Source organism: Podarcis vaucheri, assembly GCF_965113315.1.
Source record: "Podarcis vaucheri genome assembly, chromosome: 1".
NCBI lineage: Eukaryota > Metazoa > Chordata > Lepidosauria > Squamata > Lacertidae > Podarcis > Podarcis vaucheri.
In genome coordinates, this window is record NC_138759.1 from 20057711 (window position 1) to 20082002 (window position 24292).

General features: G+C 46.0%; 1 long non-coding RNA gene across 2 annotated transcripts in view; it reads right to left on the reverse strand.

The window, feature by feature from the left end:
* LOC309531174 overlaps window positions 1-24292 on the reverse strand; it is a 63210-nt gene that overhangs the window by 14177 nt on the left and 24741 nt on the right. For both annotated transcript variants that reach the window (XR_014219119.1, XR_014219120.1), the window contains exon 2: window positions 3339-3447. This is a non-coding gene — a long non-coding RNA (uncharacterized lncRNA). The remainder of the gene's footprint in view (window positions 1-3338; window positions 3448-24292) is intronic.

Below are 24292 nucleotides of genomic sequence, written 5' to 3' on the forward strand. Positions count from 1 at the left end.
GTTAATTTCACTTTATATTTGAGTTTTGCACAATTTGAAAGCCATTTCTGGAAAACTAATGGAATATAGCACGTGTTTAGTGCTTATTCCCATGTTACGTGATTCCAGAAAATATCTGTTTACAGCCCCATATACCTGTAAAAGTGACGGAATTTGGGGTGATATACTGCTTTCTTACTGTTTTCATGAGTGAACTGAAGCAGTGATGATTCCCAACAACTTCAGTGTTGTGTCAAACCACGGCCACTTGTGCGAATGAAATTTAGCGTGCCATGCTGGTATACCCGGAAAAAAAGCCACAATCCCATATTGCAGCAGGTGCCACAGTGTGAAAGGAACATTAGGAAATGAGACAGAAGTGGCAGCACTACAATCTGGAAAACCAACCCAATATTACCCACTTCTGAATGCACCTCAAAAGTGGTATGTGTAATAGTGAATTTGGAGTGTGTAAAACAGGAAAAGAGGAATGGATAAGCAGAAAAGAACTACATAACCATTAAAACAACAGCACTACAACCCACATTCACAAATATTTGGGGACTCTTACTTGTTTAATATCTTCCTAAGTTTTCTATCCGTTCCAAACCACATTATGTCTACAAAGGCAAGCAGGAAGAAAGGAGTGCAATGCATTAAAGCACGATGGTGAATATGGACTAATAGGATAGCTACAGATACCTCACTATTTCCCCTAATAGTTTCTAAAACTCCTTTGCCACCGGAGCACGGCGTAATTGCTAATCCATATGCATCACTGCTGCGTTTACGTCTAAACAGAAGGTAAAATGCAACTACCTTCCACGGCGTATCCTTTTGAATGTCTTAAGCCTGCAAGAAATGCACATGAATAGTAATGTCTTCCCTCAGGATGGTTTTGAACCGGCACTCTTGAGAGGAAACTTACAGCGGAGGAAGCCTGACGTGCCACCCAAGTCTCTTTTAATTAGCGCACACATGTGTCCCCTCTCCATATCCCCTGTCCCGCTTCAAAGGTATGGTTAAAATGTCTGCCATTTCATTTTAGCATCAGCCCGCGCTCCGTGCTGATGTTCGTCAGGCTAAACTCAAAACACCATTTTCTTTCTCTCTCTTCCCCCCGCCCCTCCACTTTTTATGCTGTTCCCACATGCAGAGTGGCGCTTTTTGTTGGCTGCCGAAGAACTAAGTGTTTTTTGGCAGTGTGTTGGTCCTGGACCGAAGCCACGCAAGCAACTCTTCCAGAGTCAGAAAGGCCCAGAGGATTAGAGATCAATGGATTTAGTTATCTGGTGAAGTCCCCCTGCCTCTCTGGTGCCATTAATAGGATTTTGCTATTGTGAAAGGCACCTGAACCTTCCCCCTTTGCATGCTAATCTGAGCAAACTGGGGCTTAATGCTGGATTGCTTATTGTCAGCAAGATTAATATTTATTTTCTTACTCTTACTGTATCTCTGGAAAACTTTATTTTACACAGTAGTCCGAGGGATTGAAAATCTCTTGTGCGGCGGGATGGAGAGGCAAGCTTTGTAAACCCGCAAATTCTTTCCCTCCTTGGATTAACATCTGAGCCAGAGAAGAATTGCTAACACTTCATCCCCAAATGCAGTTAGATCAACATGTTGCTTATATGGCTAAAACTGGGGTGGGGAGATAAAAGCCCACACCTAGTGAAGGGACTGTTGCATTTACTAGTTCCTATATTTTTAATGGAACTAAATTACTTCATTAGGATGCATGGGCATGTGTAGAAAGAAGGTGCAAGTGAAAATCTGAGGGTAGGAAGAACCGCCCCCCTCGGCAGAGGTTCAATAGGAGGTGGGTTCGCTCCTTCTAACCTTGGGTATTGCCCTTGAAAACTGAATCAAACCGTCCCCAACTCAGTGCAGCAGCATCACCCCAGAGAAAGGAGCTCCAAATTCAGGGTGTGTTCACATTACGGCATAGTGAAGTTGTTTTTCTGGGGTGTTTCACAGCTCTCTCTCTCTCTCTCTCTCTCTCTCTCTCTCTCTCTCTCTCCTCTTCCACCAGCTGTTCCCACCAGCTAAGCTTCAATTGATCAGGGAGTGCTGATGAGGAGGGGACATATTTTCTATGGAAAGGTGTTCACACCTTGGCTAGAGACAAAGGAAGGGTGTAAGCACTTGGATTAAAAACCCAGCACTGGGTTTGGTCACCTCATGAGAAGAGAAGACTCCCTAGAAAAGACCCTGGTTGATGGTTGGACAGTGTTCTCGAAGCTACAAACATGAGTTTGACCAAACTGCGGGAGGCAGGGGAAGACAGGAGTGCCTGGTGTGCTCTGGTCCATGGGGTCATGAAGAGTCGGACACGACTAAACAACAACAAAATTCTTAAACAAAACAGTATTGTAGCCCTTTGTCTTTCGCAAATAAAAAAAGAAAAGAAAAACTGAGCCTCATGTTCAATATATACAGTGCTTTCTCCTTGAAACACTGTGGCAAGGCAGGGCAAGCCAAGATGCCAAGTTCATTCAACTCTATTATTCCCTACTTGCCAGAGGTTCTCAAAGCTTTTCTGTCAATGAGAAAGCAGTATCTTCAAAGTCCCATTAATACAGCTCCATCAAACGAATTACCAAAATATCCCTGCAAAGCTGCAGCCACAATCCCATTCAGAAGTGAATTCATTGCATTCAATGGAGCCTGTTCCCAAGTAAGTGTGCTATAAGGTGCTTAAATTTGTGGTTCTTGTAATACAGTCAGACTGGTGTGATGACAACACTTTTTTATTTTTTTAGAAATTTCTGTTTTGTGTTGTAGATTGCAGGAAGACAGAACATGTCTCAGGGTGATATTTTAGATTAATCTTCAGTTTGGATGAATTTGCAGCCATACAATGGCAGCACCAGGAAAAAGAACAATTGGTGGAGTACAGAAGGGGCAAATTATATTTCTAGATGGGCAAGAAAGACAAATAAGAGCACATGTTAATGACAGCAGTTCAGAAATGGGGGGCAAGCTCCCTGTATGGACACTTGCCCTCTTGGATGCCCCCTATGCAGCCATAGCAAAGTTGTCTCTGGGAACGCAAACTAAAAAAGAGCATTTGGGGAAGGCAAGCACACAGAGAGGCAGCTGTTGGACCTCCCCTGCTCACTGCTTCTACCCTCTAGATCACATCACTTTTCAGACGTTTGGCAGAAAGCCTTGTTAGTTTGTCCTTAAATGAAACCACAGCATTCTTTTGGGGAAAGCCTTTCTGGTTACGAAACAAGCATCAAAAACAAACAATTGAATAACTTTTGTTTCTGCAGACTTGCAAATTTGGGTTTCCCAAATGCACTTGGTGGAGGGGGGCAGGGGGGGATCTATCAGTTGCCAAAGCGAAAGATTACCTAGAATGTTCCTTTTATTGCTGGTCTTCTTCTTAAAGTATGGCAGAGAGGAGATGGTCAACCTTCCGGCTTCCTGTCTTGCTCCTGTTGCGTTTCTCAAGAAGTGAAACTGTGTAGAAAGAAAAAAAGAAAAGGAAGGAAGGAGGGAGGGAGGGAGGGAGGGAAGAAAGACTCCTGCGCTTGGTCTTATCTATTATGTGTTAATTGAAAACATCTGCAGGTACCCTTTGTTTGTTTTATTCTCAACCTATGTAAGCATAAACCCTCTATTCCATATGGCAAGCATGATTAAATGGTTTAGTTTAGCATTCACTGGCTTCACCCCCGCACCCTCAAAACAGCACTCATTCTCCATGTCACTGCATACTTAATCCAGCCGCTGCTAAGCAAAGAGATCTAAGCGAAGTGGTTCTAAGGAACAAAGCCAAATGGTGAGCCAGAGTAGGGCAGAGCACAGGAAGGGAGATGGTAAGAAAGGTGTAGCTAGTGCTGAGTCCACATTTCTGAGACTTTCTCCTTCTTATGACAGCTCTGAGTAGGTTGGTGAGGTCATCTTCTATTCAATTGAAGGGCAACAGGTGAGGGACTCATAGGACATGTTTGTTCTACATTGCTGGCCACTGAAGAAGAATGAGGCTGTGAATAAGGACTAGATCCACTCACTGAATATTTGAGTTTGGATGCACTAATTGAGGCATGTATAAAACCCACAAGGTACATCATTCAGACTATGTTGGATGCATGTCCATGTCTGGTGGGGATGGGTAATCAGACCTGGATGGGTTGGGTAGTCTACATCAGTGTTTCCCAACCTTGGGCCTCCAGCTGTTTTTGAACTACAATTCCCATCATCCCTGACCACTGGTCTTGCTAGCTAGGGATGATGGGAGTTGTAGTCCAAAAACAGCTGGAGGCCCAAGGTTGGGAAACACTGGTCTACATAGCAGACCACATTATTATGATGATTATTAGTAGTAGTAGTAGTACACCACCCAGCTGTCCTGGATGCATCAGGGCCTGAGATCCTATGGGAGACTTCAGATGGTACATGAAGTCCTCTTTGCTTTCCCCACTTGCTTTTGAGAGACAATGTGAGGAAGAGAGGCCCGAAGGGATTCATTTGCAGCCCAAATTTCCAAATCCATTTCAGACCTCGACTGCATACACACTATGCATGTAAAACACATTTCTCCCTCCACCCAAGAAAATCCTGGGAACTATAGGGTCTGGCAGTGGTAGTAGTAGTAATAATAGTAGTAGTAGCAGTAGTAAAATTTTATTTGTATCCCGCCCTCAGAGCAGCTAACAGAGCTCAGAGCGGCTAAATAACAAGTAAAAATAGCACAGTGTACATAAAATCACACAGTCACTTAATTAAAATACATTCTAAAATCAATTCAGAATCGAATCAATGGCAACCATTGGGTTAGAGTTCTATGAGGATTTCAGAAGGAGAGAGGGGAGTCAGACTGTGCCTTGGCCAAAGGCCCAGCAGAACAGCTCCGTCTTGCATGCCCTGCGGAAAGATATCAAGTCCCGCGGGGCCCTTGTCTCTTGTGACAGAGCATTCCACCAGATTGGGGCCACATCCAAAAAAGCCCTGGCTCTGGTCCAGGCTAGCCTAACCTCCCTGTGGCCCGGGATCTCCAAGATGTTTTTATTTGAAGACCGTAAGGTCCTCCGTGGGACATACCAGGAGAGGCAGTCCCATAGGTACGAGGGTCCTAGGCCATATTGGGCTTTAAAGGTTAAAACTAGCACCTTAAACCTGATCCTGTACTCCACTGGGAGCCAGTGTAGCTGGTACAGTACCAGGTGAATGAGATCCCGCGGCGAGGAGCATGTAAGGAGTCTTGCCACAGCATTCTGCACCCGCTGGAGTTTCTGGGCCAGTCTCAAGGGCAGCCCCATGTGGAGTGAGTTACAATAATCAAGCCTGGAGGTGATCATCACATACATCACAGTGGCTAGGTCAGGATGAGAAAGGTAAGGGACCAACTGCTTAGCTTGGCGCAGATGAAAAAATGCCGCCTTAGTTATAGCTGCAGTAAACTACAAATCCCATGATTTATTTTTTTAAAGTGGAAATGTGCTTCAAATGTATGGTGTGTACACAGCCCTGGACAAAGGTGGGACATTAGAGGTGGGCCATCTTTCCTCGAGAGAGGACCACATTTCCTCATGGGAAATGAGGAAATGGAGGTTGTCCACTTGCTAGCAGTGGATAGGGCAAGAGTCGGAAATCGGCAAGGAGCAGAGCCAAGGATGAGTGGTTCTACCCCTTCCCTCTCTCTTTCCACCACTACCCCTTGTCTCTTCCACAACCCCATTCCTGCCGCTTCTCCCCTCCTTGCCATCCCCATGAAACTAGACTCTAGGCCCACAAGTTGTGTCCCCTAACCCTCAGCGGCATGGAGCGCGATCCGTATGGGCTGTGATCCAAAAGCAATTGCGTGTGGGGTCCAGAAACCCTGTACGCTACTCCCTCATTGCTTAGCCCTGTGTGAAGGAAGGAGGTCTGGTGGGGGGAATATAATCCCTAATGAGATCCATTTCTAAGAATAGATCAAATGTGACACAGCTGCGACTGATTAAATGTGAAGGGCTTCTTCAATGCGCTAATAAATTACAGCAACTTTCCGGGCATGTTTTTCTTTCTTTTACTCTCTCCCCCGTTCTCTATCTGCGGCACTTAATTCGGGATATCTGTCAACAGCTCCCTCACGCCAGGCAGCAAATACGGAAACCTTCTCCCCTGTACCTGCTTCTTCCCATCCTCGGTCTGCCTCGCTGCTAGCATTATCTCCAGGCCTGTGTTTGTTAAGTTAATGCAGTCGTACCTGGGTCCTTCCCCTCATTTCAAAGCATGTCTTCCTTCGCTATTCCTTCTAGTAGCACTCCCCAATGGGTTGCTCGTATCAGTCCACAGTGACTGATTTACACACTATATAGACTCGGGAAGCATAAAGATGCATCATGCATAGCTGTGCCTTGGCAAGGAACAGGGACATGCACAAATTAATTCCCATGATATTTATGAGGGACTTCCACATGGAGGGACTGAGATATATATATATATATATCCTTAGCAGAGTCAGACTCTATTGGCAGAAAGTACCAGCATAGATAAAAATCTACAAAAGCGTGTGAGGAGTTCGAAAACTCAGGCTGCGATCCATATGCCAAGTCCTTGATCTGATCCTCTTCTCTGAAGGTGCCAGGCCAATCTGTGGCCATGCGTGACTCAGCCAGACCTCCCACAGCCGAGCAAATTTTTTTCTTTTCTTTTCTGGAAGGTTCTGCCTATGGATTCCTTGGTCTAGCCTTCACTTTCTCCGCCTGGTTCCTATTAACTCTGTGGCTTTTCCGGCTTTCAAGGCAATCCTCTGACTGAAAATTACCGCTGTCCAAGATGGCCTGACTTGCCAGTGGTGCTGGGTGGAAACATGAAAAGAAAGGGAAAAGAAAAAGAGATACTTTTCCAAGCCACTTCTTTCTGAGGGCACGAGAGATGGTTTCACTTTGCTTTTTCATAAAACGTACTTTTGTGAAGCTGAAACAGTATCCGAATACCCCCTTCGCCAGTCCTCTCTCAGTTAATTGTGAGGGTTTGGAGGGAAAAAGACGAAGGCTTGTATTCAACACGACATGAGCAGCCTTTCAAAAGCACATCAGGACTTGCCCTTCCTCTCCTTTTCCCACATGCTTCTAAAATCTGCTGCGATGGACCCTCCAAAGCCTCAGGAGCAGATTTTGATGCAATGTGAGGATGGGGCGGCTGCAGAGGAGAGGAGGGGTGAGTTCCAGTACACAAGTGGAAGTCTATTGCACAAATAGAAAGGCAGTGCTGGATACAACACTAATTTGCCACGTGATGATGGATCGGTGCTATTTTTCTAGAAAAAGAGGTACCGGAACTCACCATGAATGCCTCCCTTGTTCTCTTATAATTGAGATGGTGCCCACCTGAGAGGTGCCAGAACTCAGTTCTGGTGAGTTCTGTCTACCTGTCTTTCACCCTAAGGTAACTGGGTGGGACACGGCAATTTAAAATACAATATTCAAAACAGTTTAAAACTTGCACTTAAAAATTGCAATGCCAAAAATAAAGAACCGAAGGAGTTTCAGTAAGGTGTGTGTGCTAATTATTTCATATTTAAAGACTCTCTCTCTGTGTGTGTGTCTGTCTTTGCCCCACATTCCCCACCCACCCCACATTCAGTCTCTTAGGCCAGAGGTTTTCAACCATTTTGAGTCCTCAACTCCTTTGAGCAACTACATTCTTTCTGCGGCACCTCTGTGGGGCTGAGGAGCCCAGTTACGTCACCCCTTGCCTGCAGAGCTGGCAGCCTCTCATCCCTTTTCAAACACACTATCCCTTGTGAAGTGTTCCCTCAGCCTCCTCTCTTCTCCCCTCTCCTTGGGACTCCTCTGGGCAGCCACAAGTGCCGCCCCTTGTCTCTGAGCTGCCCCCTCTGCCCCAAAGAGAATTGACTTCTCACACTGCCCCACAGGGGCCTAGGAAGCACCCCCTGGCCTTCCCCAGAGGCACCATTCACCTGCAGAGCTTGTAGCCAGGGCTTCAATGAACAGCTGTGCAAGCGTTTGGGATGCTGAGATGTGAGAGGGCATCAGAGGAGGGAGGGAAGGAAAGAGGCGCACAGGCCAGTGTTGCCCGCGGCATCCCTGACCATTATTCAAGGCACCCCAGGGTGCCACAGCACACTGGTTGAAAACCACTGTCTTAGGTTATGTACACACTGAGGGGGAGAAATGCACTTCAAAGGTGTAGGGCGTATGCAGCCACATGTGGCTAAGGCCATCTGTACATAACACCAAACACCATACAGGAGCCGAAGTAAAGGGTAGTGTGTACACAGCCAAAATCTTTTCCAGATTGTCTACAACTCTACGTGAAACAGGGAGAGTCAGGGTGGGGATGGGGAAGAGGGAGACGTGTCTTCTGAATCAGCTCGGAAAAATTCGGACTGTTCTGAACTTGTGTCCACTGCCAGCTTCCCATGTGTGGGAGGCACATTTTAGTACCCGCAGATCGTCGTCACCACCAACTTCAATCACGTTGCGTTAGCAAAGTAACCCTGAGGAAGATTACCTCAGAATTAAGATGCCCTCTCCAGCCTCCAAAAGCCACACCCGTCACTCACTCCCTGACTGGTTTCACAACACTTTGGGCAGCCGCTTCAGTGAAAAAAAGCTAAACGTATTTATTTTATCTAGGACAAAGCTGCAACTTGCCAGATGCCAACACTCAGCTTATCCTTTGGGAAAGGCAGCCCCTTAAGGAAATACACGAGGCCGCTGTTTTCCTGTCAACAAGCAAGTGATGTACACTCCCTGTTTTGTGATATATTATGTACTCGGTGTATAGAGGCATAAGTCCACTGTCCCCAGAAGTAAACGAATGTCTCTCAGGCCACATTTAAAGAACTCTTGTACCGCTTCAGCAATCATGGCTACCCCGCCGCACAAAGAATCGTGGGAACTGTAGTTTGTTAAGGATGCTGAGAGTTGTTAGGAAACCCCTATTCTCCTCACAGAGCTATGATTCCCAGAGTTCCTTGGGAAGGTTGGATTGATTGTTAATATATTCTGGGAATTGGATGGGGGGTATCTAGTCAGGAATGCCATAGCTGAATCCTGCACTGCACATCTTACAATGAAGAAAGGTGGGGAATAAATGACATCCAAGTTCCCTTCCATTTCCAGAATTCTATGGTTGTCATGTTTCCTGCCTCTGAACCTGAAGTTTCCACGTAATCACTGGTGAGACTTTGGTAGACCTGTCCCCCATTAATTTGTCCGAAGCTTTTTAAAATGCCTTCTTTGATAGTGGCAATAATCCCATGCTGTGAACCAGCAGGGTGTAGTGGTGAGATGTTGGACTAGGACCTGGGAGACCTGGGTTCAAAACCCTGCTCAGTCATGAAGCTACTGGGTGACCTTGGGCCAGTCACAGTCTCTCAGCCTAAGGTACCTCACATGGTTGTTGTGTGGAGGAAATGGGGAGGGGGAGAAAAATACACCCCTGAAGCTGAAATTTCCTTGTAGCCGTGATCAATAATAGCTTCCTGATCTGGTAAAGCCCCGTGGAAGGAGCTACCTCAAGATTTCCCTCACAGAGCTATGATTTCCAGAGAACAGGGATTGTTATAATTGGATCCAGTTGCAAATAGGTAGCCGTGTTGGTCTGCATTGTCAAAATAAAAAAAATTCCTTCCAGTAGCACCTTAAGAATCTGAAGAAGTGTGCATGCACACAAAAGCTCATACCAAGAGCTAACTTAGTTGGTCTTTAAGGTGCTACTGGAAGGAATTTCTTTGTTATAATTGGAGTGAAACAGCACCCAAAGGGCCAAAGTTTCCTTATGCCTGACTCTAGGGAGAACATCCAGCATGGCAGAAAATTAGAAAGATTCACACTGTTGATGGTTTGCGATCCAGAGAACCCACTTTGCCCTGACATGGTGACATAGCTTTTGCACACAGCACCTTCCAACCATCCTCACAAGGGTCTCTCAACCTTTGGGTGTGTTCACTCATTCACCTGAACACTTGAAGGCTCAAAGGGTGGGCAGGCATGTACCCCACCCTGATCTGGTTCCGGAGTGTTTATACAGTGGTGCCTTGGTTCTCAAACTCAATCCATTCTGGAAGTCCGTTCGACTTCCAAAACGTTCGAAACCAGGACGCGGCTTCTGATTGGCTGACTTGGCCCCGGAAACAATGCCAACAGCCGAAATGGACGTTCGGCTTCCGAATTCGGGTTTGCGGTGTTCGGGAGCTGATTTGTTTGTCAACTAAGCTGTTCGGGAACCAAGGTACCACAAAAAAACAACAACACCCTGGTTGCAGCAGGGCACCAAAACACTTCAATCTAACCTAAATTTCTGGCATACACTTGAATCCTTCCTGCATAAGAGTGAGCACCCATTTTCTTGTTAACATAACATGGGCAGTAGTGTCAAAGAATGGTGACAATTTTGCCAAGCCTGTTCTTTAAACACGAACACTCTGTGTGTATGCTTAAAAAACCAAAAAAACTGAAAAGAAGATCAGCAAGTGAGGTTTTTATCTCAGTGCCATGTCCAAAGGCCAGCTGAGTGCCATTTATTCATATCATTGTGGGGAGTCATGTGACAGAAGATGTAGCAAGAGAAGCCTTTCCTTATGCTAAACACCTCCAGGGGAAAGCCAAATAATTAGGAAATGGTGCCATAGAGACTGGTCTCAGTAATGTAGATGAAGATATCCTAATGAAAAGTCTGAGATGACTAATTCTGAAGTATCAAATGCATTCATGGAAACTCTCTGACTTGCCAACGTTTCGCAAGCGGGGTGGGGTGGGGGGTGGAGAAAGAAACACATTTTTTGCTCAGTTTTTATAGGGCAAATTGATAACTGGATACCTTTCTTTCTTGACTAAAGTACAAAGTTTATCACACAAAACAAAGCTTTGAAATGCTAGAATGATGTTGATGATGATGATAATCAGTGCTTTTTTAAAAAAGAAAAAAAAGGTGTCAGTACACACTATGAAGTTGTTACAGTAAATGGCACGTTTTTAACATTTGAAAAAAGAGGTACTGGTACTGGGTACCTTTAAGTACCCCCAGAAAAAAAGCACTGATGATAATTCATCACAATAGTAACAAAGAGACGGTGTAGGAGGAGTGGGGAACCAGATGTTGCTGAACTGCAACTCCCAACATCCCTGGCCATTCACATGGCATTGGGTCAGGGCTAGTTATCCCATAAAACTTCTGATCTGAAGCCTGATACACCATCCCAGCACACCTACTGGCAGTGGCATACCGTGGGGGGTGCAGGGGGGGCCGGCCGCACCGGGCGCAACATCTGGGGGTTAGGGTTAGGGGGCGCAAATCCACGGGTTAGGAGGCGCAAATTACTTGCATTGCCCCGGGTGCTGACAACCCACGCTACGCCACTGCCTACTGGGGAATGTTATGGGAGTTGAGAAGCATACGAGGCCCAACACACCATGCAACTGGAATCCCACCAGTGACCTGAGTTGAGTGGAGCTGGACCCTGTCCACCCTGACCTGGGCCAGGAGCTGTTGCACCTCCTCAAGACCCTTTAAGAGGGTCCCCATTATGTTTAGATCCCACCCAATGTCATTTGTTTCCAAGCTGTGACAAATAGCTCTGTAGGAGACCCCTCACAGTCACCGGCTAACCGCTGAGAAAAAGGCAAAAACTACCCACTCAAAGGCCAGGTGTGGTCAAGAGTAAAATTCCTTCCCAGCCCTGTAAACCAGTGGCCACCAGCTCCATCAGTGGAAGACTCTAAAATGAAGTGAGAGCTGGGAAATCTAGCCATGAGGCAAGAGGGACCGAGTCTGGGCCTGTATGGCCTGCCTTCCCACTCCTCCCCAGAATCTCACCGGGCCATGCAACAGAAGGAAGCCCCACAAGATCCCAGGGAAAATGGATCCCTCCCATGGTCATGGCAGTGACCACCCTGCAAGCTGGCTCCAAATCGGACCCCCCTCTGGGCCAAAGTTTCTCCATGAGAATCCATGTGCATTTTAGAACTGTGGCAAATCAAGATTCTAACATTAATGAGTACTAAATTCCCCCTACTTCAGATTACTGTCCTCTAAAAAGCAGAGACATCACCTTGCCAACAAAGGCCCATATAGTTAAAGCTATGGTTTTCCCAGTAGTGATGTATGGAAGTGAGAGCTGGACAGTAAAGAAGGCTGATCGCCGAAGAATTGATGCTTTTGAATTATGGTGCTGGAGGAGACTCTTGAGAGTCCCATGGACTGAAAGAAGATCAAACCTATCCATTCTGAAGGAAGTCCTGAGTGCTCACTGGAAGGACAGATCCTGAAGCCGAGGCTCCAATACTTTGGCCACCTCATGAGAAGAGAAGACTCCCTGGAAAAGACCCTGATGTTGGGTAAGATTGAGGGCACAAGGAGAAGGGGACGACAGAGGACGAGATGACTGGACAGTGTTCTCGAAGCTACAAACATGAGTCTGACCAAACTGCGGGAGGCAGTGGAAGACAGGAGTGCCTGGTGTGCTCTGGTCCATGGGGTCACGAAGAGTCAAACATGACTAAACAACAACAACAACAATTCTCCCTACTTCAGATTACTGTCCTCTAACCCAGGGACAGTGGCAAGAATAGTGATGGGATGTGGCTGGCACATTCATCTCTGTGACCCCCTCTCCTCGTATTTTTCACCTGTCTCTCACTTCCCTGTAAAGTGCTTTGAACATTTGGATGAGCAACACAAACATTCCCCAAATTTCTGTTAAACTATCATGCAGGTAAGAAACAAAATCTAGCATAGAGTGTAGCAGAAAGACCCTGGGATGGCTGCCAGGGGCTCCCTCTGGAGGAAAGTGCAAGGGCTGCAAATCAAGTGCAAGAAGGATGCGCCAAGTCTGGAAGAACAAATCTGGTCCTGGCCTTTTCTCTTCAGGAGGCGATGGCCTCATTCAGTGATAGATTGACAGGGAGCAGGAAGAAAGCAAGGCACTAGAGTTGGTGAAAGGACAAGAACTTTCCATCCCTCAGCATCAACCACCCTCCGTGAAAATGGATAGGCTTTTAGATAATAAGAATAATGACACCGCAAATCTGTTGGGTAAGATTTGGAAAGTGTTTTTTCTTCTTTTTTAAAGAAAGTTCTTTTGAACACATGTAAACGTGATGTGTGTCGGCAACTGTTTAACTCGCCTCTTTATTAACTTCTACAAATTATATTATGAAATCAGACATCTGTGGCTTCTTAAGAACGTCAAATCAATGCATTGCTTCAAAACAGATAATTGCAGGGAACTGCTCTGCTTCTCGGCTTCTATAGTTTTGATTGTTCCATTTTCAGCCTGAAAATGATCAGACGCTTCAGTTGTTTTAGCAGGTCATTTACATAATACAGGTAGTTTAGGAAACATCACCTGCAGCCCCAAATGGAGTGTTAAGATTCCTGCACTCTGTCGAAAAGGGGAGGTGGGGGGGGGAGAGAGAGAGGCAGCAAGTCTGTTGAGTCAATGCAAGAAGAAGAAGAGGACACAGACAAGTGTATTGCTTTCATTCCCTGCCCTTTGATCACAAGGACCTACATTTTAATCCATCCCAGGCAGAATCATGGAAAATGTGTTTGATCTGATAGCTGTATCAGCGCTGCTTTAATACTTTTCTCGCCGAGAACCAGGATTGAAGCATCTAGATTTAAAATGTCCTTCTTGTGCCAAGAGAGATTGAATTTGCCAGATTAGGATTTATGAGTACCGGTAACATGTAGCAGGGGTCATCTGATATGGTCACTCCTATATTGTTCCTATGAGAGAGCATCACAGCGGCTTGGAAGCAGGGAGATGGTAGATAGAGCGGGTGCCTCCATATCACTCACACAATTAGGATTTTATTATGAGATGCTTCTATTAGCATCGTGTTAGGGCCAATGTCCTCATACAAAGTCAACCAGCCTATTACGAGCTCTTCCATCATGCATGATCCCTCGCACATCCGCCCATGAACTCCGTGGAACAATATACAGCCAGACAGATTTTACCTTGAGCGTCTGTCCTCTCCTTAATACTTAGGCATGCGGAGTTTATTCTTTCATTGAGAGGAACGGAAGCGGCATGCAAACAAGGTCGACGAAACAGTCCGTTTGTTAAACATGGAAATGCGCAAGGAGAAGGAGTCAATTTAAGACTCCTCTGTGGAGGGAGGACTAGGCCGAGACAGGATCCTTTGGCACACAGAAACAGTCTTAGCTCTTTCCTTAGACTTTTTTCTCACAACTTCAGATATTCTTAAACTCGATCCATGAAAGGGGCATGGGCATAGCCCCCAACACACCAAAGCCAAAATTCAGGATGCCATCTTCCCGGGTGCCACCTTCCCATTTTGTATCACGAAAGCATGGCGGCCATTTACGTTTCTGAGCACAATTCAAAGTGTTGGTGCTGACCTTTAAAGCCCTAAATGGCCTGGGCCCAGTATACCTAAAGGAGTGTCTCCACCCCTATCTTTCAGCACGGAGACTGAGGTCCAGCTCCGAGGGCCTTCTGGCAGTTCCCTCACTGCAAGAAGTGAGGATACAGGGAACCAGGCAGAGGGCCTTCTTGGTGGTGGCGACCTCCCATCAGATGTCAGGGAGATAAACAACTATCTGACTTTTAGAAGACATCTGAAGGCAGCCCAGTTTAGGGAAGTTTTTAATGTCTGATGTTTTATTGCATTTTTAACATTCTGTTGGGAGCCACCCAGAGTGGCTGGGGAAACCAAGCCAGATGGGCGGCATATAAATAAACACATTATTATTATTATTATTATTATTATTATTATTATTATTATTAGGGTTGCTGTCATCCTGCGTGATTCTCCTCCCGCAGAAAAAAGGTAGGAATAGGGGGCACTGCATGGCAATGGTTCATTTCATACCTTCCTGAGAGCAAGCATTGGGAAAGTGCCCTTTGGTCCCCTGGCAGCTACATTATAGGGGGTCTCAGGGGACCATCTTTTCTCTGGTGCTATTGAATACCTACAAGAAGCCAATAGGAGTTTCAGGGTGAGGTGCCATTGCCTGGATGCAGTGGTGAAATGGATGGAGGAAAACAAGCTGAGCTTGAACCTTGGCAAGACAGAGGCATTATGGGGCTACTTGCCTAGCCTGGATGGGGTTGCCCTCTCCCTGAAGGAGCAGGTTCGCAGTGTGGAAGTAGTTCCACATCCAGCTCTGTCACTGCAGGCTCAAGTAGCTTCAGTGGCTAGAACTGCCTTTTACCAAGTGCAGCTAGTTTGACAGGCACAGCCTTTCCTGGACCAGGGAAGCCTTGCCAAATAGTTCATGCACTGATTCCTTCAAGACAGGACTCTTGCAATGTGGGTTCCCTTGCACATGTTCTGGAAGCTGCAGTTAGTGGAGAATGCCACAGCACGATTGACAGCAGGAGCGAGGCCTTGCCTGCATGTAACACCTGCGCTCAGAGATCCACACTGGTTGCTGATTTGCTATTGGGCCAAGTTCAAGGCGTTACTAAGAGCATGTAAAGCCCTTAAGAATTTGGAACCAGTTTACCTACATGATCACCTTGACCACTTCAGTTGGTGGAACTGACACCGCTACAGGCATCACATAATACCCATTTGCATTTGTAAGAACGTGGTTGTTTAGTGTGGCAGCACCTGCACTTTGGAACTCCCTGCCTATGGATATCAGGCAAGGCGCCTTCACTGCACTCTTTTCAGCACCTGCTAAAAATATTCCTGTTTAGACAAGTCTCCCAAATGCTTAGAAAGCTGGGGTGATTTTAATATGTTTTATAGTATTTTAGCTTCGGTATGTTTTAAAGTATGGCTGTGAATTTTTCTCAATTTTCTTGCTTTATCTTTTGGTAAACCACTTTGAGGTTTTTTGGGTTTTTTTTTTAAAGCAATCAAGTAGTGTATCAATTTTATGAAAAAAAGAATAAGAAAAATAAATGTGCACTGAATATGCATTAAATGTATAACGTGTGTATCCCTCTGTGGTTATGATGAAACACAGAAAATAACCACCACCAATGTTCTTAATATGTACTGCACTTTGGCAATGTAATATTTACTAAATGAAGGAGTAGCCTTTTAATATGGCTGGGGATTTTCTGAAACACACAAACACACTGTGAAAATTCTCCCCCACCGTACTCAATACCAAAATGTAAAATTGCATCCTATTCCTGTTTTTTGAACCAACTTACTTATTCTTTACACTTGTAACTATTGACTATAAGCAGTTACAGGAGCCTATGTACTAGGTATGCATGTTAAAGGCACAAATCCTTTTGCTCCCAAAAAGGGATTCTTTTGAGTGATGTTGCCTAATTAATTGTGAGATGCTTAAAAAAATATAACCATAACAGATGCTCTTAGCATACAACATGTTCTTTTGCATTTTGATCTTTAATATATTGAACAACAGGCTTTAAACCTGTTTGCAAGTCATCCCCCTGCCACCCTGAAATATTTTCCTCCACACACTGAACTCTGAAATTAGGAGTGTTTGCCTTCCTCCTCCATATGCATTCACAATTTGCCATTATTTCATATTTATCTGCCTCTTTTCTATCAACAACTGCAGCACAAGGCTACACATGTCTGCTCAGAAGTAAGTCCCATTGAGTTCAATGAGATTTAGGGCTGATCCATGCTCCTGTTTGTGATTTCTAGGCATGGATCCAATAAGTTCTTCCATCATCACGCCGCTTTTCCCGGGAAAACCTGCTGTTTACCACTGAATCAGAACAAACGCCATTCAGGTTTTCTGCAGGTTGATGTTTGTCCTGATTCAGCAGTAAACCACAGTTTTCCCCTGGGGAAAGTGGTGGGACAAAACAAAAAACTAGAAATCCCAAGACAAATGGATGAAATCAAGGGAAGTATATAGGACTGCAATCAACGGCGAGCAGCCCTGCCTCTAATCTGGGTAGTTTCGCTCAGCCAAAAGCCCCCGCAAATGGCTGCCTGCAATCTCTGTGCCGTTCCAGTCTCCAATTACCATTGTGACACACGTTTGCAAAAGACACACACAGCACTACTAGCTCTGACCGGCACCACCTTAGGCTGGCCAGGACTTGATTTTAATTGTGGGAAATTCCCTTTGGAATGATACTCAGAATTCAAAGCTCCTGGAGAGTGGGAGGCACCAAGGAGCCTCCATACGGCTTCCTGCTATAAAGTAACATTCATAACCTAAGCTCTTAAAATTATTATTATCTTATATAATCCAGCTGCTAGAAGAAACAACAAACGTGATAAAGCAGTATTTGTGCTGTGGGTTAATCCACAGAGCCTAGGACTTGACGATCAGAAGGTCGGTGGTTTGAATCCCCGCAATAGGGTGAGTTCCCGTTGCTCGGTCCCTGCTCCTGCCAACCTAGCAGTTCAAAAGCATGTCAAAGTGCAAGTAGATAAATAGGTACCACTCCGGCAGGAAGGTAAACTGTGTTTCTGTGTGCTGCTCTGGTTCGCCAGAAGCGGCTTAGTCATGCTGGCCACATGACCCGGAAGCTGTACGCCGGCTCCCTCGGCCAATGGAGCGAGATGAGCGCCACAACCCCAGAGTCGGCCACGACTGGGCCTAATGGTCAGGGGTCCCTTTAGCTTTACCTTTTTACCCACTGGACACGATCCAGATTCCATAACCACCTCAAAATGTGGTGATGGCCAGAAACTTAGATGGATTTAAAGGAGAATTAGACAGATCCATGGAGGAGGATTTGTCTATTAGTCAGGAAGGCTCCATGAAATCTCCAGGTTCAGAGAAAGTATGAATAACACATGTTGGGGGTCCACACTCAGGTCATTGGACCATATAGAACAGGGCTAGGGACTGGCTGGATGAGGCAGAGTGGGTGGACCCACTCGCCTAAGAGCCCCCCTCCCCAGGGAGGACACAGAAGACGGCAACTTAGCCCCCGGATTGTGGATTTGAGACACTGAGGAGCAATCTGGGGAAGAGACAAGCTGGGAGATGCTACACCCTTGTGCAAATTAATTGAAACAAAGCATGTTTTCTATCTTATTCGTAAGCCTGTACTCAAAACAAACACGAAAAGTCAGTTGATCATTATGGTGTCGGACGCCTGCAGCCAATAGAAGGAATGATGCACTCGCCACAATATATTGAGGTTCTACGAAAGAGAGTTATTCCAGAGCTGGGAAAGAGGTATCCTGACGGTACTGGATTATTGCAGCAGGACCTAGCCCCCTGTCACACATCGAAAGTGGTGAAGAAATTTATGACAGAGCAGCAAATACAGGTACTTGATTGGCCACGGAATTCCCCCGACGTAAATCCCACTGAGAATTTGTGGACTAAATGCAAAAGTCGCCTCCATGCTGTAGACTATTTGACTACAGAGAAGCTCATTCAGGCGCTGATTCAAGTGTGGTACAGGGATCCAAAAATCAATAGTGACTGTTCAAAACTAGTAGACTCCATGCCAAACCGTGTTCAAATGCTGCTTAAAAATAGCAGAGGTCATATCCGTTACTAATGTACGTAGATGTGAGTTTTGTACATGTATGTGTGAGTTTTGTACAACAAACTACGTTGTTTGTTTCAATTAATTTGCACAAGGGTGTAGAAACAGAGGGGTTGAGTGGTCGGGGGGAGGGGTCAGGCGAAGGAGGCCCTTCCAGGACAGGGTTTGAGACTGAGAGCCACAGTGTGAGAGCAGACCCAGACAGGGAGGAGTCAGAGATTGCCCTTGCTACACAGCAGCAGGAGAGTCCCTGTCCTGCTGGCTCCTCCTCCTCTGACACCCTGCTTGAGGAGAGTCCTGCACGTTGCTGAGCAATCCGCCCAACCACTTGATGCAACATTTGTCTGCTTGGGACGGATCCAGAGGGAGACGCTAGAGGGGGAAGGGAAGGGCCAGTGGTCAGTTTCAGCAATGCCTCGAGCTGATTGAGTCGAGTCTGAGTATCTCTGCTGAGTTGTTATTTTCTGTTAATAAAACGAGGTTGCATTCTGTGCCTCCTGTGCTTTCCTGCCCTATGGATGACCTGGGCTCATCTGACAGCTCCTTGACATCAGCACGGTTTGCAATGACTGGTTATGGCTCTATAGAGGTTCAGACAGACGGTGTCTTCCAGCCCAACCTGGAGAAGCAGGGGATTGAACCTGGTACCTTTCGTATGCAAAGCAGCTACCCTACCACTGAGCTATGGCCTTTCCAGTAGGCTCTTCTTACGTCCTTAAATATTTCTACATTGTGAACTCTGACTCTAAAAGCCCCATCAGACAAAGGGTTGGTTCTCCACTTCTGCACTCCTAGCAGCTTGTCCCAACCTAGAAACAGAAGCTAAGATATTTCATTACTCTTATTTTGACTCCTTTGGGTTCTCTTGGATTTCCTCTGATAGTTGGCCTGAGGAGCAACCCTGAAACTCACTTTGGGTTTTCACTTTAGGTGAAAATACAGAGGCAACACAAGTTGCCATGGACTGCTGTGACGGAGGGAATTCAGTCCAGAAATGTGTGGTTTCATCCATGAGAAAGAGGGTCCCGACAACCGGTAATGTAACTGGACAGCTCCATACCTTGTCCTGTTTCCTGTAATTAATGATGGTTGGAAATAGGACAGTGCAGCTCTGTGGGTCTCCCGTGTTATACGAGACCCCCCATTCCGCCTTGCCAAGGCATCAGGATAAATCTCTTCACTTCACTTCTCCCTTCATTGGATATGAAATTTGAAGGGAATTTGGAGGCTCTTTCTCAGCTAAAACATCTGTATGGATTTTGAAGACACAAAAAATGTTGCTACCATCAGCAAAATTATTAACATGGGTGAGTGAGGAGGAGGAGGGAAGGCCTCACTGAATTATTTCCAAGTGAATTGCTGGAAGTCTGAAGAACGAAAAAGACATTTTGATGAACATCTCATGGTAGGTGTATGTACAAGCCATTCCTATCTCCACCCCACCACAAATGGATGATAAAACAATGCAGGAAAGTGTTGGTGCTGACCTTTAAAGCCCTGAACAGCCTCAGCCTTGTATACCCGAAGAAGCATCTCCACCCCCAGCGTCTATCCCAGACACTGAGGTGCAGCTCCAAGGGCCTTCTGGCAGTTCCCTTACTGTGAGAAGTGAGGTTATAGGAAACCAGGCAGAGGTAGTGAAGCTCTTCTTTGTGTGCCTCCTCCATGAGAGGTCCACAGGGCGGCCACACTAGAACGGGTCTTCTCTGCAGTGGCTCCCCGTTTGTGAAATGCTCTCCCCAGGGAGGTTTGCCTGGTGCCTTCATTATACACCTTTAGGTGCCAGGCAAAAACGTTCCTCTTTAACCAGGCCTTTGGTTGATTGACATCCAATGCAATTTTAAAATGTGTTGGGGGAAGGAGGGTTATTAGGTTGCTTTTGTTTTTATTTTGATTATGTATTTTGTGTTTTTATATTGTGATTTTATCCTGTGAACCGCCCTGAGGCCTGCGGTTATAGGGCAGTATATTACTACTACCACTACTCCTAATAGTGAAGCCCACCCCTGTGTAACTCCCTCCCATCAGATGTCAAACAGATAGACAAGTATTTGACTTTTAAAAGACACCTGAAGGCAGCTCTGTACAGGGAAGTTTTTAATGTTTGAGGTTCTAGTGTATATGCTGGAAGCCACCAGAGTGGCTGGGGCAACTCAGTCAGATGGGTGGGGTACAAATAACAAAATTATTATTTCTATTATTATTAAAGCAGCAGTGGGGAACCTCTGGCCATCCAGATGTTGGATGACAACTCCCACCTTCTCTCACCGCTGACCATGTTGGCTGGGGGTGATAGGAGGTAGTGTCCTCCTATCTGGTCCCTCATCCCTATCTGGTCCCTCATCCACCTAAACATTAGGAAGAACTTCCTGACAGTAAGAGCTGTTCGACAGTGGAATTTGCTGCCAAGGAGTGTGGTGGAGTCTCCTTCTTTGGAGGTCTTTAAGCAGAGGCTTGACAACCATATGTCAGGAGTGCTCTGGTGGTGTTTCCTGCTTGGCAGGGGGTTGGACTCGATGGCCCTTGTGGTCTCTTCCAACTCTATGATTCTATGATTTTCTGATCCCTGCATTAGAGGACACATGTCCGAATCAACTGGTTTGCTGGAGGGTTGGAGCTCTGTTGAACTTCCATGGGCCTGTACTTGCCACTGGCTAGAACAAAAATAAAATAGACAGCAAAGCAGAAGAACTTCCTGTTGATTCTCATGCAAGAAATACTGCCTGGAAGGCAAAGGGAGGTCACAGCTGTCCATCCCACAGAAGTGAATGGGGAATGTTTTATGAACAAGAGCCTTCTTGTTGCATAATGGTGCACACTGAACTCTGGATTGGGGTGTAGGATTATTATGCTTGACCACTACAGTAGCTGGTAGAATCTATGAGAGAAACACAGACACTACACAACACATGAGCTCTGCTTTTGAGCTCCCTGTGCCACTTCATTGAGAGCCATTGTGGTTTCCCATGCAAATAAGCCTTTTTCGAAATGTGATCATTGCCAATTTATCCGACAGAGTGTAATAGTGATGGAGAATTAATACCGATACAATGAAGCTCATTCTCCCTGCAGTTCACACATACACACGTGTGTGTATAGTGTTGTGGTTTGGTTCTGCTAGAGTGGTGTGTTTCTCAGTTCTTAATGTGATCATATTCCAAGTGGCCGTATTAAAATCATATGCAAAGCTCCGAACAAGAACACATTGGGGAAAGAGAGACAAAGGAATGTGTATGTATGTATATATGAATATTTAAGCACAGACTGTACCTGCATATAAAGCATGTACCAAGAAATGAAGATGGTGATATCTTGGTATAAACTGAATACACATGTATGCAGGGGGGCCTGTGTAGTGTACTTGGTGTGCCGTGAGGCAGTTTGGTTCAGAAATAAAGACATTTATTCACCCTCACTTTGAGAAAATGCATAAATATGCAGTCATTTTCTTGGCCACGACTACTGCATGCTTGACAGTTATGGTCACCTCATACCAGACCTCACCTAGACCTGGGGCAAAGACAAATCCAGTTTGATTGATTGGGACATTGTGTATTCATCATTAGTCCAGGCTCTGGCAGACAAGACCTGGCAGGTATCTTCTTGTATGCAGACGGCTTTCCTGGTGTGGTCTTGGCTTTTCTGGCAGCTAAGCTGTGAAATTTTATACACTTCTGTGGTGGGGATTAAGGCTATCAAGCCTCCAAGATTTCTCATCTCTCCGACAGCAACCCTGCTGTAATGTCTCCCTCCTCCCCCTCTCCTCCCCCCCAAAAAGGAATGAAAAAGGAATGCAAGAGAAGCCTTGACGCTGGGCCTCTCTTGTCACTGGGTGGGCCTTGGGTCTATCAATCAATGTTTCCTTTGAGACAAGGAGCAGCTGGAATAAGCCATGAGTGTAACACAAAAGTTCTCAAGGACCCCCCAACCCATACTGGGTTTTCAGCTTCTCTCTGGGGATCGAGGTAAAATGACAAGAAGACCTAAAGGAGAGATGCAGAGAGACAGAAACGGAATCAGTATGTTTGACGATTAATGTGAATTGTACCTAGAAGGCATGAGCTGTTAATCCCTGTTCGGGCATTCAGGACCTACAGCTGCCCATGTGTTCTCCCTAGCCAATGCATGACCAGCTTCAGGCTGAAGGTGGCTGCCTTCTATATTCATAGGACACAGGTGGCGCTGTGGTCTACACCACTGAGCCTCTTGGGCTTGCTGATCAGAAGGTTGGCGGTTCAAATCCCTGCAACGGGGTGAGCTCCTATTGCTCTGTCCCAGCTCCTGCCAACCTAGCAGTTCGAAAGCACACCAGTGCAAGTAGATACTGTAAATAGGTACTGCTGCAGTGGGAAGGTAAACGGTGTTTCCATGCGCTCTGGTTTCCGTCACGGTGTCCCATTGTGCCAGAAGCGGTTTAGTCATGGTGGCCACATGGCCTGGAAAGCTGTCTGTGACAAACACCGGCTCCCTGGGCCTGAAAGCGAGTTGAGCGCCGCAACCCCATACAGTCATACCTCTTGTTACGTTTGCTTCAGGTTACATGTTTTCATGCTGCATCTTGCGGCGACCCGGAATACCGGAAAGGATTACTTCTGGGTTTCACGGCTCGCCCATGCACAGATGCACAAAATGGCATCACACGCATGCACAGAAGTGGTGAATTGCAACAAGCGCCTGCGCAGATGCGGGTTGTGTTCCTTTCATGTTGCGAATGGGCCTCTGGAATGGATCCCATTCGCAAACAGAGGTGCCACTGTAGTCACCTTTGACTGGACTTAACCGTCCAGGGGTCCTTTACCTTTACCTTCATAGGGTTTTAAAAATGGGGATGGGAATCCTGATCAATCAGGCCATGTACCCTAGAAATAGAAAACAAGCACACCCACACCCTGGCTGCAGGGTTTTTTAAAATTTATTTTTGTTTTTGCTTTTTTAAAAAGCAAACTAAAAGTGGTTTGTGCCACACACAATTCAGAGCAGAGCTGGAGTGGTACAAAGTGGTAAGTTTGATGCACATAAACAAGTTTAATTCTCCTGCTAGCTTAGCACTTTTGCCATGAATGCAGTTGTTTCTTCAAACCGGTTGAGTACCGAGCACAGGCAATTGCTTTGCCATGTGCCAAATGCTGCAAAGATAAAGTCTTGTCAATTCATATGTGTAACGAGCCAATTGTGTTGAATGAGATCCAATGCATATGTTACCAGAAAGGTACAGCTACTTCTTCCCCATGGCTGGATCCACTCTGCCTTGTTCTGGTCATATCTGAATGGCAGAGATATGTCGGAAACCTGTTTACTGAGTCAGAGCATCGGGCCATTTAGATCGTTCTTATCTACATCGGCTGGCAGTGGCTCTCTAGGGTCTCAGACTTACCCAGAGATGCTGAGGACTAAACCTGGGATCTTTTTTGCACTCAAAGCCTGCGCTCCACCACTTTGCATTGGCCCTTCTCTTAATTCTTGCCCTGTGAGCAAATTGCACAAGTGCTGCAATGGCATATGATCCTGGTGGGGCGACCACAAATGATTTCACTCATAACTCTTTAGCAAATAAGCAGAAACATCATTCCATGCGTGTAGAAATGTAGCCTCGGTTGTGCACCGTCAAGTTGAGATTTAAACCATATAATCATGTGGTACAGCTCTGGTTGGCCTGCACCCTGCAGGAATTTTATTTGAATATTGTCCCACTACTTCCCCTAAGAAAATTGATGACCTGAGCGCAGAAAACTGGCATGTAAACAGGAAAGGAGTCTAACTTAGCCCTGACATGCTACTTTTCTGTGTGCAGGGAGGGGGAGGGGTGTATGTGTGTGTGCGTGCGTGCGTGCACATGATGTAGCATGCAGCTAGCAACCTGCCTTCTGTGTTATAAGTGCAATCCATAAAGAGCGGCCTGGAACAGGAATCTGAAGTTAGTAC